The sequence below is a fragment of the Rhynchophorus ferrugineus genome, unplaced genomic scaffold (genome assembly GCF_030347505.1).
Source record: "Rhynchophorus ferrugineus isolate W39M unplaced genomic scaffold, kcgeb_rfMv2 rfM11, whole genome shotgun sequence".
NCBI lineage: Eukaryota > Metazoa > Arthropoda > Insecta > Coleoptera > Curculionidae > Rhynchophorus > Rhynchophorus ferrugineus.
The window spans coordinates 7,667,306-7,683,065 of NW_027472590.1; the positions used below are offsets into that span (position 1 = coordinate 7,667,306).

General features: G+C 32.6%; 1 protein-coding gene across 1 annotated transcript in view; it reads right to left on the reverse strand.

Moving 5' to 3' along the window:
• Positions 1-15,231, reverse strand: part of LOC143204738 (uncharacterized) — a 29,486-nt gene extending 14,255 nt beyond the window's left edge. The window contains exon 1 of the mRNA XM_076417499.1: positions 15,116-15,231. The gene's annotated coding sequence lies outside the window, so the exon portion shown is untranslated. The remainder of the gene's footprint in view (positions 1-15,115) is intronic.
• Positions 15,232-15,760: the final 529 nt, after the last annotated feature.

The window sequence follows — 15,760 nt, forward strand, 5'->3', positions numbered from 1 at the left end:
ATTACGTATTTTTTATCAACCAGCAAAGAACACCATCATTCATTTTCTCTCAATGACACGTCTTTCTCTTATTTCCTAATATGGTAAATTTAAAATAAACGACTGGTCGTAAGGTACCTTTTTAATCGTTTCCAGTCTTCTTTTTTTTTGGCTAAAATGTAAAATGGACTGGACGTGTTGCCGTATCGACGGCTCGTTCTACTACATCTAGGTCAAGGTATGGCAGTTTTGGGCTGATAAAATTAAGAAAAAATAACGAGATATATTACGACATGAATATTTTATCGTTCGAGTAATATGTCCCAGTTCAATTCGCGTTATGTAACGTCCAAAGAAGCTCTTGGTCGTTAAATTTCATATATCGTGGTAATATTTCATTGATTTTGCGTTATATTTTACTGAAAAGAATATCATTTTATTTAAGGAATATGTTTTTTATGCTCATAGATCTTTTAACGAAAACGTATATAATGTGATTTTAGAGCTAGATATATTTGTTATTAAAACGCACGTAAACCACAACAACTAGTATATATTTTTTAGGATACAATTGACTCAGAACTTTCGCCAGGCTTCATTGTAGTGTTTTCTTGTATAAAAGCAGGATTTTAGAGTAAGGTGGATACTAGCATCAGTTAAATGACAATAATCATTTTGAAATCATCGAGTAATAATAGAGTGTTAACTTAATACAAATAATTTCAGAATTATTTTGTCATTTTGCGCTGCATTGATGAGTTTAAATTACCATTACAGACATCTGTAAAGAATAGGAATTAGGAAAGCATTTCATTGGTCGGCGCTTTCATACGCATCACGTGACCAACCTGTGACGTCACATTCTAGTGACCAATTAAATCTGAAATAAAACCCAAAAGTAATTTTTCAAAACAATTAAATAAAATAAAATTCTATATAAATACAAATATTATAAAATATCAAACATCTCAAATATAAATATATAATGAATTTATAATATACATAAATAAAAAATAATTAAACTTAAATATCTAAATAAAAAAAATTAATTGTTACTATAAAAAAGGTTGCATTCATAGTAGCACAAGAAGAAGGAAGTCTGTGTATGTTAATATTTTACAATAGAAATGAGCAAATTAAATGCCATTATAGGCCAATTCAAATGAACCAATCAAAAAGTGATCTCAGAGCCAGCATTAGTAGGACCACGCCAAACATTTCCTAGGTTTCGCCTATTTAAATAAAACCTCTGTAGGTTATGTTTTAATATTAAAGTGTTATTGTACTAATATGATTATATGTCATTGTATTTGTCATTCCATTATTTCTATATGATTATTTCAATTATTTTTGACAGGAAGTTGATGTCAGAAATGACATGTCTAACTTTATGATAATTTTATTATGTATTTTGGAGGTTATATTTTAGTAGACGTCACGAAAATTCGACCTAAATAGATCGCGATTGGTTTACAATGTCCTGCGCATATCGTTGACATTGCTTTGAAAATTCTATTACGTAGTATTTTTAGGTTATGTTTATGATATCATGATCTCTTCCCTCAAAAAAACTTTATTCTAATGAATAGCCACAAAAAACAATTTAATAATGTAGCATAATATTCTAAATAAACGCATTTAAATTAATATATAATTAATATTAAATTAATAAATAAGAAGAAAATTATATTGTTGAGAACTTTACAATCATAAACAATATCACATCACTGTTCTAATTATGTGACAGTTCATTCCAAATGTTAATTTTAAACAAATATGTCGTTGTTTTAGTGCTGATATGATATTAGGGAGTTATTACAAGTTTTCAGTTTCAGTTTTATTCATTTGTTTTACTTTTTGTTACCACAGACATAGCAAACTTTGATGTAATAAATAATTAGAGAGTCCTAACGTTTCTCAATTATGTGGTAAAAAAATAAAACTTTCTTCTGACTTATGTACATAGTTTGGATGTAGAAAATATTATTAACAACATATGTTACGGCTAAATGCAAAACAAGTTTAAACAATCATAAAATCTCAACGGTTCCTCGCAATTTTGCTGACGGTTTGGTTGCATATTGAGGGAATTACATAAATATCATCAGTGTTAATCTTTATTTTACTGACACAATGATTTAACTGCAAAATCTGATAATGTATGAAACCGAAGGCTAGAATACAAAAGTGTACGGTATGATTTATTTGTTTAATTGGACAAGTTTTGCATTCATTAGTTGATATTACACAACTGCATGGTTAACAATACGTAATTAATACTATTTTTAAGTCGTTAACAATTGCCTTTCATAATATACCACATGAAACATTGTAATAATAAGGAATGACCTCAAAATACTAATGTTTTTTTACTCTATAGTGGTTTAAAACTATTTGCACCACGCTATAGGCTTGAAACAACTTCCTAATGTAACCCGAGATAATCATATTCTTTCTTAAACTCCCCTTTTAACAACTAAATAGGATAGAAGGGTCTTTTCAATGTCGTGGGTCATAATCAAGCAATTAATGAAGTGAATGGATTAATATTTGCATAAAGGCGACAAGCAAAATAAAAGTTTCTCTGAAAAGTGTGGAAAAAAACACGTGGAGTCTTTTTTTATACGATTTATTCAAATTACCTTTAACGGTAGTGATATTAAAACGTATGTTCAATTAGTTTCTTTATGTCTATACTAGTAGATAAAAGAAATAAAATAATTATGACCGGTAATTGTAACTGGCTGTTGATTTTTTTGTTATAATGGAAAGGGATTATTGAAGTTGGACCATTGTATCGAACTCTTTTAAAACAATGTTTAAAGTTTGTATTTGACAGGTGTAGAGACATTTAAGTTTCACTTTAAAAATTCAGTTCTCAGTTTGCAGGTTAAAAATGTGTGGGCTCTTCTCAGTTCTCAGTTTGCAGGTTAAAAATATGTGGGCTCTTGAATATAGATGTTGAAGTAATATATGTAAATTTATGACATAACAGGCCAATTGAAAAGTCTCGGGCCTACCATAGTAAAACACATTTATTTGGAAAAATTAGTTTTTTTATTCAACATAATTCCCTTCAAGGGTGATACATTGATTATAGCGACCTTCCGACTTTTCGATACCATTTTTGTAGTACGATTTGTCCTTTGCTTTTAAATAGGCCTCAGTTTCGGCGATTACCTTTTCTTTCGACGAAAATTTCTTCCCAGCGAGCATTTTTTTGAGATTTGAGAACAGGAAATAGTGGCTGGGGGCTACATTCTGGAGAATACGGTGGATGAGGAACCAATTATAAGCCCAATTCATGGATTTTTGCCATCGTTTTCACTGACTTGAGATGCGGTGCATTGTCTTGGTGAAGCAGTACGTTCTTTTCCTTCAAATGCGGTTTTCGTTCTTCAGACTGTCCAATAACGCTTTGTAATAGTTACTGTTGATGGTCCTTCGTTTTTCAAGGTAGTAAATGAAAATTATTCCATGCACATCCCAATATACAGACGCCTTAACCTTGCCAGCCGACTGTTACGTTTTCCCACACTTTGGAGCGGGTTCATCGTGTGCAGTCCACTCAGAGGACTGTCGTTTGGAGTTAGGAGTGAAATGATGGAGCCATGTTTCATCCATTGTCACATATCGACGCAAAAACTCGGCTTGCTTACGCTTGATCATATTCAAACAGTGCTTCGAATCATCAACTCGTTGTTTTTGGTCAAAAGTGAGCTCGTGCGGCACCTGCTTTGTACAGAACTTTCTTATACATAATATTCTTGAATGATATAATGTACATGTTTAGTTGATATCTTTAGAGTGTCTGCTATTTTATTCAATTTCAATTTATGGTCATTCAAAATCAGTTTGTTGATTTTTTAAATGTTTTCGTCGCTAACAACCTCCACCGCGTTCACCGTCTTCGATGCTCATTTCACCACGTCTAAACTTAGCTTATCAATCCTTGATGGTTGATTTTCCTGGGGCAGTGTCCGGAAACTCGGCATCAAGCCAAGTTGTTGCTTCAACTGTATTTTTTCCCTTCAGAAAGCAATATTATATCAACACGCGAAATTCATCCTTTTTATCCATTTTTTTCACAATAACAAAAGTTGCTTTACTCAAAATGCTATAATTCACAAATTAATGATCCGACAGCTGTCAAATTTATACACGCATCTTTATACACGATTTAATTCTAGTAGCGCCATCTATGTATCAGGCCGAGGACTTTTCAATTGACCTGTTACATATTTGAATATAGATAAGTAAGAGTGACAATTCCATCAACGAGATATCAATCAATTTGGTCTCAAGAACATTATTGCACTTCGATACCTTAGATAAATTAGGGTCTAATGATATTTTTGGATGAAAACTGTAAACCAGACCATTACATATTTAGCACCATTCAAGAGAATTCCACCCATAAAAGGACTTAAGAGACTGAAGCTTTTTAATCGAGTTAAGTTTGATATAATGTCAAGTTCAACAAAGGGGACATAACATTAGTGAATCCAGAGGGTGAGGGTAAAGGACGTTATTCATTTTAAATTAAATTTGATATTACAGTAACTAAAAAAGAATTCAGCGATGTGTGGAACAAGCACTCCACCGCCTGGTTTTAGGCCAGAACAAAAAAAAAACTGCAGTGCTACCTTTAATATATAAAGTAGAAGAAAAAGAAGACATAGTCTGACCTTGTTCAACATTTCTTAATCAAAAATACTGGCGGCGTATGTAGCGCCAGAACGCAAGTGAAACGCAATGTACATTTTTTTGTTAATTAAAATCAAGCTATTGGATACCCAAGGCGGTATTTTAGATATGACCGACTAACTTTCAGTTAGTACCTGGTTCTGTATCAAGTGTTACAATACATTAAATAACTTATTTAACTTATTGGATATGTAAATTATAAATATGCTGTGCATTTTATTCTAAGTGTACAAGGAAATGCCTGAAGATTTTCTAATTCTTCTTCTTTTGTGTTTACTTTTCAATTAATACGCATTTCATATATTTTCATTTCATGTCATTGATCTAAATTTACTTATTTATTTGAATATTTGTCCTAGGTTTTCTTTAGTTTACTACATTTTCTTCTTTTGCAAGACTAGTCTCAAATATTATACTAGACTCTCTTATTCTCAACTAATTCTGAATTCTGTTGAGGTTTATAGTTATTGCAGACCTTGTTGTGAATATATTTGTGTTTTTTACCTTAAATTTCGTAAACATATATTTTATAGTTCAGGAAATTTTGGTATAGAATATTATATTTGTGATTATATCAAGAGAACCTTGATATGAACTAGAAGCTGAAGAAGTAGAAAGTACTGTGGTGTTCGACAGTAATTTTGTTAAATTTACCAATTTTTATTTAAACTGAAATTGTTTCTTATTATTTTTTGGTTAAACTGCAATATATCTGTAAAAGTTTAAAAAGTATCTGTTTGTTCGGATTTTTTGTTGTATCTGTTACAAGTCAAATCATACGAAGGTAGTCAAAGGACTATTTCATGGGTTGTTATATCTACGATACCAAAATTGCTATAATAATAAATAAGGCAGAGATATCATTGCTTAGTTTTCATAGCGCTGATCTTCCATTGATTATTATTTATTTTTAGTAATAAATTAGATTTATTTTGTTCGTAAATTTTTTGTGTACATGTCACAAAATATATTATTATATATTATTATAATAATATATTATTACATACAATAATATAATAATATATTGTTATTTTTGTTTTGTTTGGGCTCGTCACCGACTTCAATTTTTTTTTGTGTTAAATATCTCTTTTGAAGTCGGTTCAATTTGTTTATTAAATATTTTATTTTTTTCATTTTAGTGTTAGATATTTATTCAATAAATTACGCGACATCAGCGTGGAAGCTTAAGGTTCTAACCGTTACACCATAGAAACGATACGATAGAAACGACTTCTCATATCGTACGATTAGTGCTTAAAAAGCAAACTGAATAACTTTTGCGCTGAACTACTTCCGATTTTTCGTCACATCTTATCTTCATTTTATCATTATTTTGGTTAAAAAAAATATGTCAAAACTTATAAGTTCCTTTGAAATTTGAGGTTTTCCCTCGATTTCGCTCCTTCCTCCCAACATATCCTGACTTGGTTCCAATGGGACCACCTCAGTAGAGCACTCTATCGAATAAAAATTCCTTTCCGGTCCATAATTGACGGAGAAATCGGCGAGCGTACATTAAAAAAATATACAGTCGAAGATAGAGTCCTTTTCTGAAGTCAGTTAACTGTTGTCTTGTCCTCCAACTGTTGCGATAGTCGCGGGATGGGGCATGAATGTACTTTAAGTTTGTGTTTGTAATTGTAAATGTCTTTATAGGCAACAGTGGAAAACCCTACAAGAAATAACCATCTCATTTACGCCAGTAACCAGGTTAAGTAAGCAACCGGATGTCTTCCGGGATGGTCTTTAAGTTGGTCACTGGTCAGTCGGTAGGCTTAAAGCCCAAGACCATGGTTCGAAAACCACGTTAAACTGTAGATCCAGTCTAGATAAACCCTCGTTGGTAGAAAGGAGGTTTCGAAATATAAAAAAAGAAATAATAAAATAGAAGAAATATATCTTTAAATAAAAAAAATCAAAAAAAAAATATAAATCAATCAAGATTCGAATGTAATATATCATAACTTGTCTATTTTATATTCCTATTGTATTTACCTTATTGTTTCCAAGTTTTTGGATGGTAATGTACGTAAAAAGTTAGATATATTTCTAATATGTTACTTCCACAAGTTAAATTAACACAATCCAACTCAACAGATGAATGAAATAACAAACATTATATCATGGACCTGTCATAATGATCATTAAACAAAAAAAGAAAACAACCCAACCTATTACGATGGATTAAATAATTGACAACGCGTCGCAAGATCAATATCTTTCTCGTATGCAGAGGGACGACTTTGAAATTTCTTTTCTCCGCCCGATCGCCAGCATTATTATCGTTATTCCGGTCCGAAAGGTTATGCAACGCGTGGAAACTGAAACTGGTCTTGAACGTTGTCCTTTTTCTGTTTCAAAATTGTTATATAACGAGAGTTTTTGTTTGTGCGCGGTTTTTTCCTAATAGAATAAATTATTGTAATGTCGGTTTCTTTAACATTTGAATGCAGGTATTGCGTTCATATCTGATGTTGGTATGATGTTATCTGTGGACTATGGCGTTCTCATCGTACCTTCACTATGAAAATATCCAAAATCGACGGAGTTTTGATACTTGATATCAGTAATATAGGGAGAGTGGAATTTACTGCTTAAGCGATAAGTCGAATCGGCCAAACTTCAGGATATTTTGCTTCTCCAAGATGGTCGCTTTTGGAAGAGAGAAAATGTTACAACCAACGCTAAAATTCCCTTCTTTCGAAGGCTTATTTTACCAATTCAAGTCTTTAGTCTGACTGTCTGATATCTCTAGCTTGAGGTTTGACAAATTTGCAGGTTATAGTAATAATTATTAGGTATATAAACATGGAAAGTTACAGTCTTGTGCAATATTTAGAAGATACTGAACTATACTACTAAAATCGGTTCTTAGTAAAAGCCATATTCCAAGTACTACTACCAACCAATACACTGAACCGAAACTGTCTCACTTTACCCCTGTGGGTCGCTACTGCTACTGCATTAATTTTAGGGATATGGTATCCGCCAACTGGGCAGCCGTTATTGGGCACTAGGACCCGGCGGAAAAACAGATAGTGAAACTAACTATAGTTTCGCGGACTTGAGTTAACACACGATTGGATGATGTCGTATGAATGCGGAGACACTGTGCTAAGCTCCAACACTCCAGCGAACAGGCGCTTTTTCAGAAGCACTTGAGTTGAGTTGTTGTTTGTGGAAGGATTGAGATATGAGTGCTTGATTTCTAGAGTGTCAGTTTCTCTGTGAATTTGATTATTTCTGATAAACCATGGAGCATTTAAGATTCTCCTGAGGAGCTTATTTTGGAAAACTAGAAGCCGTTTCACCTAGTTGGGTGTAACAAACTTGAAGTAGACATTAGATCCGTAGAGGAATATGGACCGAATTAACAACTTGTAAAATAAGAAAATAAGAAGAATTTGATGAAGATGGAAAGTCTGCTAGTAGGCCAGATCAAAGAAGATAGCAGGTTTGCTATAGCCAAACCTTTCTGGATATGGAAATGCCAACTGAACTGTTGGTCGAAGTGGAGACTTAGGTACGTGACGTTATCAGAATTTGAACCACTTGACCGCATGATCGAGCTACTTCTGTAAACGTTCTTCAATGGTAGACATCTATTGATTACCGCCTTCTGAATAGTGTTCCTCCCGCTTTTTTTTTGTTTCATTGAGGATATATCAATAAGTTATACAGTAAGACAGCTATCATCGTTAAGATATTTTTTAGTTTCATTAGGGTAGAGTTTAATAGATATGTCACAAAATATTTGAGAGAAATGCACAATTTTTACTTAAACAATTTGAATGCTGCTTCACTACATAGTATAAAACAAAGTCGCCTTTTCTGTCCCTATATCCCTATGTGCGCTTAAATCTTTAAAACTATGCAACGGATTTTGATGCGGTTTTTTTCAATAGATAGAGTGATTCAAGAGGAAGGTTTATATGTATAATACATGCATAATATACTAAGGCAACATTGCTAATTTTAGAGGTTTCTAACGTGATGTCGTAAATTAACTTATTTTTTAGGCTTATTTAGCAATTAGCAAAAACGCTGCCTAACCCTACGAGTTAGATCAAATTAATGTACTACAGTATTGTACACCATAAAAAGGTCTACAAAAAAGTCCGCGATGGTATATGTTTATCTTTTAGGGATAACCCACATTAACCATTTTTATTGTTTACTTTTTACGTGAGAAAATGGCTTATTTACGAAGCTATTTTAAGCAATACGGCATTAATCCTTATCGAATTAAGTACCTTAAATACAGTGTGCAATTAATAGAGATCAATATGGTTCCTTACAGCATGTAAATTGAACAAATATTTTCGGAGATATTACAAATTTAAAATTTGCGTTTAAAAATGTGTAATGTAATAAAAATTGTATGAAATTAGATATTCCAAAGATAGCAGGAAATCTTCATAGTAAGTATAGGGGAAGAGGAATTGTTTTACTCCAAATTTAATGCGTGCAGGCCAAGGGCAGTAATGAATGAACCAAAAATACTGGATCGATTTTAATCATGTTTTCATTGAGTGACATAGGCATATATATTTTATGCCCGTGCAAAGTCGGAGCGGGCCGCTATGTTTTTATATACAACGTTCATATTTTTTCTGTAGTGTATTTAATTTAGTATCAGCATTGCACCCGTGCGAAGCCGGGGCGGGTCGCTAGTTTCATTATAAACTGATATTAAATTATAATATCTGTAGGTGTTATTATACTATTATAATTGGTGATTAATATATATTTGTAATTTATATATATATATGTTGAAGATGCATTCAGATCAAAAATTCTTTATTATATATCAGCGACTCTTGACAAACAGGTATCTTGAATACAGCAAGAATAGAGACTTTTATTGTTTTTTTGGCTAAGAGTATAACGAAGTTAAATCAAGCTAATACGGCCATATAGGGCCACTGATATGTGACAATGTGTACTAACGCGATAAAAAATAACAATTCCACCTAACAATATTCCTTCTGTCATTGTGTATAAAATTTGGTCCAGTACCTAATAACAGTGGTATAATAACTTGGATATTGTTGTTTATTGGAAAAGAAACGAACAGAACTTTGTATTCAGTTTTTCAATGAATCAGTTTGAACTCAATAATATAATTTATGATCTAACATTGTCAGGCGGAACTAACACATGGACTGAAGTTCCGGACATAACACATAGAGGGCTCCAGTTTTATTGTATTCGCCGCTTTCTCAGTTAGTTCTAACCTTCAAAAGAACTAAAAAGCTTCAAAAGCCGTTAAAATATCTTGATATTCTACTCATAAGTTTGTGATTTATTTTACTAAAAGTGACACTACTTTTATTATTTTCAAAACAATAGGTCAAAAACAATTTAGACATCAGAAATCAGAAATAAGAATAAAACTTTGGTTTGCTGACTTAAAACGTGTTCGTGGAGATACCGATGATGCAGAACGCAGTGGACTAATGGGGTGGTAACACCAGAAAACATAAAAAACCCAGAAAATCATTTTAAATGATCGACAAGTGAAGTTGCGAGAGTTAGCTAACATCGTAAAGATATTAAAAGAACGTGTTGGTTTTATATTGCACTAGCTTTTGATAATGAGAAATCCTTGTTCAAAGTGGGTGCCGCGTTTGCTTACTGTTGACGAAAAACAAGAACCTGTTGATTCTGAGCAGTGTTTGGCCATGTTTAAACGTAAAAAACCGGTATTTTTACGTCGATAGGTGACAATTGATGAGACACGGATCACTTCACTCTTGAATCAAAACAAACGAAAGCTTAGATACTCTTAAAATAAAATGAGTGTTCTTAATGAAACATCGTCCATTTCAACCTTGATCTGGATTCATTTTATTACCATTTATGTCGAATTTTACAAAATTTTTGAACCTTACAACTTTCACGAATTACCAAAATCGTACCAGAAACCAGTGGTGGGTGGTACAAACTAGTCAGATGGCAGAAGAGAATATACCGCATAAAAATGAAATGTTTCTAATAAATTGTAGATATGCGGACACGATCTTATCACGTATGTGTTAACATTTGGAAAGTAATGGTTTGGTAATTTCTAAACGAAATGTAATTCTGTTTGACGATGGGGCTGATTTCAACCGGTGACATAACCGGTTAGCGAGGGTCTCGTTTAACGAGGATATTTTATCAATAAGACGTCCGAATTGGCGGTGTCATCGCCCTGTCTCTCGGTTTCGAATTGAAATAATTCTCAATGTGCGCTGTCGGTGCAGCTTTCTTAGCTCGGAACTTTGGTCTGGATTTTCGATACTTTCACTTTCATTTCGGTTCACGGTTCCCATCGGATCTCGTGACAGATGTACCCTTTTGTTTTCGGTGAAAGTATCAAGGGTTATATCGATGAGAGTCGGTCGATTCTGATCGCGAGCAGTATACATACTAAATATGTGTGCATTTCAGTCCCATATTTAGTAAATACCAAATTTTATGTGATATCTTTAGGATCTTAATTACATTTCAATCGTCAGGCATTGAATTATAATGAGCTTTAGTGAGGTTACTTTTAATAACTCCCTTGTAATGGAAATAGATATTTATTGCTTTGATTAGATTTTGTCGTTTGATGGAGTCAAACCAGTGGTTAAATAGAGGACTCACTTATTGAGTATTATTATTAACTATCAATTAGTTTAAACTAATTTTTTATTAATTACGTCTTACAAACAAGGTGAGTACGGGATTAAAATATCAGTATATATTTCCCCAAGTTTAAACTATGAAGATAAAAATTATGTTCAGCTGAATTCTCACATGTAGCACAAGCGTTCGATAAGGTTTGGCACACTGAACTATTAAAATGTTACATTACGGGTACAAGAGGAAGCTAGCTCGGTAACAAAAGGGGCCAAAACAGGTCTATTACCAACAAGTGTATTGGGATCAACTCTTTATCTATTTTATACATACGACCACGAATGGATATCACGATGCCTATAGTTGCTGGTGATACCGTGATTTTTATGGTCGGAGATAATAGGGAAGAAGCAATCTAAAAGTTAAAACAGGTCAGTGACAGTAGGAATAGTTGGAACCAAACCTAGAAAGTAAAAATTAACTAAAGTAAATCTGTACATATACAGTTTACCTCTAATCAGACCTTACTAGTACTAATAACAATAAATAATACTACCATTCCCTATAGCAATAAAGCTAGTAAAACGAAAGAGCTCAAATTGAAATATAGTACAAGTTTTCGAGAATAAATTACTTAGGAACATAGTCAGTGCACTTAGAAACTATAGGACTGATTACTTACACTGTGATCATCAGATACTGACTAAGAGGAATCAAGAGAACCGCAAGGAGACATGAGAAGAGACTTCATTGTCATGATAATATCGAATTATTATTATAATTTAAGTATTGAAACTCTTGGATAACACCAGAACAGGACACAGACTCAAAAGAATCATATCATTTCATCTTGCGTGGTATAGTGTAGTGAGTTGCATTTAATAGAGAGAACAATAGTGTCAGTATATAAAAAAATGCATGTCAATAATAGTGAATGTGTATTAGAGTCGCACCTATTGGTATCGCTATAAGTTTTTTTAAAATATACTTTTAGAGTTAAATGTATTGTATTGAACAAAAATAATATATAGAAAGCAATATCTTAAACAAAACATTCATTTTCAGCGCCATCTTTTGATTACCACAAAGATATCACGTACAGTTCGTGAAGTATCATCTATTTGTCAACAGCAGCACTAAACAATCAACGTCATATAATAAAAAAATATTCAATTGTATATTGATTATAAACTGATTTACATAAGAAAAATGCCTACTCACAGAGTTGAAGTACGAATTATTTCAAAAACCAGCTTATTCTCCAGACTTAGTTCCCTCTAACTTCTAGTTCTTCTCCCGCCTTCTGTCGTGGACAACAATGTTCTTCAAATGAAAAGGTGATAGTTGTCCTCTTGTAGGTCTTAGAAATATTGAATTTTGAAGTTGTTTTTCAGCAATTAATGAAATATTGGTTTTTTTGAGTTTAGGGAATCACAAAAGTTTTGACAGAGCTAAATAATGCAAATGGAGTGGTTTTGAAATACATGGTATAACATTTTGGTTGCGGAAGATTCAAAGAATCAACGCATCAACATCAACAAGAATCAAAGGATTCTACATTATCTGTGTGAGTAGAACATCTCCGTAGGATATCATTAACATATTATATTGTTATTCAATGGTATTATTAAAGTTATTCTGGGCATGTTTTAAAACAATATACGCTCTGTCCTTCTTATCGGGCTATTAAAACAGTGACTTATTATTCAGACACATGTCTCACAAACTACTTGAAGGTAACTGAAATAAGTACCACCATCAAGACCATTATATTTTGCAACAGTTTTCAGATTTGTGAGACATAAAAAGTGCACTTTTGATCACCGCACGGTCTATTGTCATTTCGCTTTTTAATTACGACTGCTGCACCATGATTGATATAATTATTTCAACGACATCTTAAAAATCAACTGCAATATCCGCCATTAGAGTTGCAGCCATTAGTTTTGTGTATAATAAACTAATTGCGTTTAAACCCGTGGGAAAATTACAATTACAGTAATAGTTCTAAATTAGTCTTATGTTTGAAACTGAAATGGGTGTTATTATATTACTCATGCTATAATTCTCGCTTATTTTATTACTAATATTTAGTATTGTTGAAGTTTTATTACTTTTTACTATCATATATTCAGTATTCGTATGATGATAAAACTAAATGATACAGAATTGGTTATTTTATCCTTCATAACATCATGTTAGACAAAAAGCTGAACAGATCAGATTCAAAATTAAACAACTGTACTGGTTAGACGGAAGATATTCCCAAATTGACTTAAGACTAAAGAGATTGCTTTGTTAGTTAGCAATAAAGAGTATTTAGTCTTATGGGATGAAAATATGGGGTTACGCTAAGTTTAGACTAGATATCCAACCCTACAAAACAAAGTTCTTCGATTAATTAACAATGTTTATATACTGTTTCACTATTGTTATGTTGTACTTGTATACAGGCAAGGCGAGTATGATATTAATACATATCAGAAATTAAAATAAAACCCAACTACTTAAGCTAAAGTTAAGAATACAGTTATACACTAAACAAATTCGTGTCGTTTGGTTTGCTTTGGTCTTCTGATTTCCTGCGTGTTGTCCAGTAACTGTAGTGTGATTTAGCAACCTTATATAATATTTTAAGGCGAAATAGTAAAGAAAAAAAGTAGTGATAAAGTTATTAGAGGATAATATGTTACACAATAATTTGAGGACGTGTAAGTTATTTCTGAAGTGGATGTTACGTTTGTTGACGCCAGACAAAAACAACAAGGCATTGATGATTAAGAGCACTGTTTGTAATCGTTCAAGCAAAATAGAAATAATTTATTACGTTTGCATTATTTGCTACAGCACACTTGAAAAAAAATTCGACAGAAATGCCACCGAAAAGTTGGAAAAGCCTTGGAATGTCTAAAAATATGTTTTAAAATATTAAACATTTTCGACATACCAGTTAAGTAGAAATTTCCTACTAAAACTAGCGATCTAGTGCTTATAAATATTATAGAAAATCAATAATACAAACTAATTCTAGTTATCTATAGATTTCTTAATATGGAGGTCAGAATCTATTAAATATATGTTTTATTTCATTGTAGCAGAAATAATGTCGAAGGAATCGACAACTTGCTTAAGATTTATTAACAATTAAAAGTTGTATTTAGTGGAAATAGTGAACATTTGTTGGGTATCATTCATAAATAACTTAATAATAACACTTAAGTGACTCAACTTAAGCGACTTAATAATAAAAGGACGTAATCTTTTACGAGATTTAAAACAAAGAAAAATAGGGATTATTTGGGGCAAACTTTTATTATACTGTAGAGAATATTATAAAACAGTATTAATATGCTAATTAATGTAGGCAATAGTTAAAGAGTATTTCTGGTGTAATTTTTGAATATTTATTAGATATATTTCTTTCCACATATTAGTAAATAGTTAACCTTTACCATATGGGATTGTCATAGCTAATTAAGCAATAATGTATTAATTTAAAACAACTAGCAGTGGCTTTGTTATCGATAAAAATTTAAAAAATTGGGGGGAGATGGTTATAAGGCATGAAGTGATACGGAATTTTTCAAATTCTAACAAAAGGTTTGAGATTATTCATTATATTAACAGGGAAGCGTATATTTTCGTTATTTAGTGAGGCTGTGGCTGAGGAATTATGGTGGGGATGTCTTTGTCTATTGATTAATTAACTTTTCTTCCTCTTTTATTTGTCATTGAGGTGTCTGGAGGTTTGCTTTAGTCTTTTATGTATGTTTGTGGTGAGGTTAATACGAACAGCGGGTTGAGGCTTGTATTTACTTACGTACTGACGTGTCTTGACAGATATAATCTTCACGCACCACCATAAACACGTCACTACCGATTTTCGTTCTTTTTACCGAATATTATACCGGAATTCTTCTTCGTTTTCCTCTTATGACCAACGACGGTTCGTTGTACTATGCGGAGGAGCTTCGAGCACTCTCTCTTTTCCATTCAATGTCATCGGGTATCGGTTCAAAATTTTACTTTTGTTCTAGATCCGATGCCATACCGATAAACGACGCCGCTTTCGATTTGGCCGATTTCGGGAATTCCCTTCGCGCTTCCGAACCGATCGGATCGGATTTTTTCCTTTTCGAAACTGTTAGAATCCGGTCCGGACCGTCGGTATGCGCTGGCCGAGATAAAAGTGAAAGTTTCCCCGGTCTCTCGGATTTTTTCGACGGTTTGGCAACACCGGATCTTAATGCGGTTTGTTCGGTTGAAAGTAGCACAAAAATCGTCTAACGTAATTGGATTGGAAGCTTGTCTGCTTTGGTATGATTACGTACTGTGCATCTTGGTATCATTAACGTGATTAGAACTATCATTTATTACTAAAACGAACAAACAAATACGAAAAATTAGTGAAGATAAAGATAAGCGAAAGCAGCAAAAAATACTTGATCATATTTTTATAGTATTA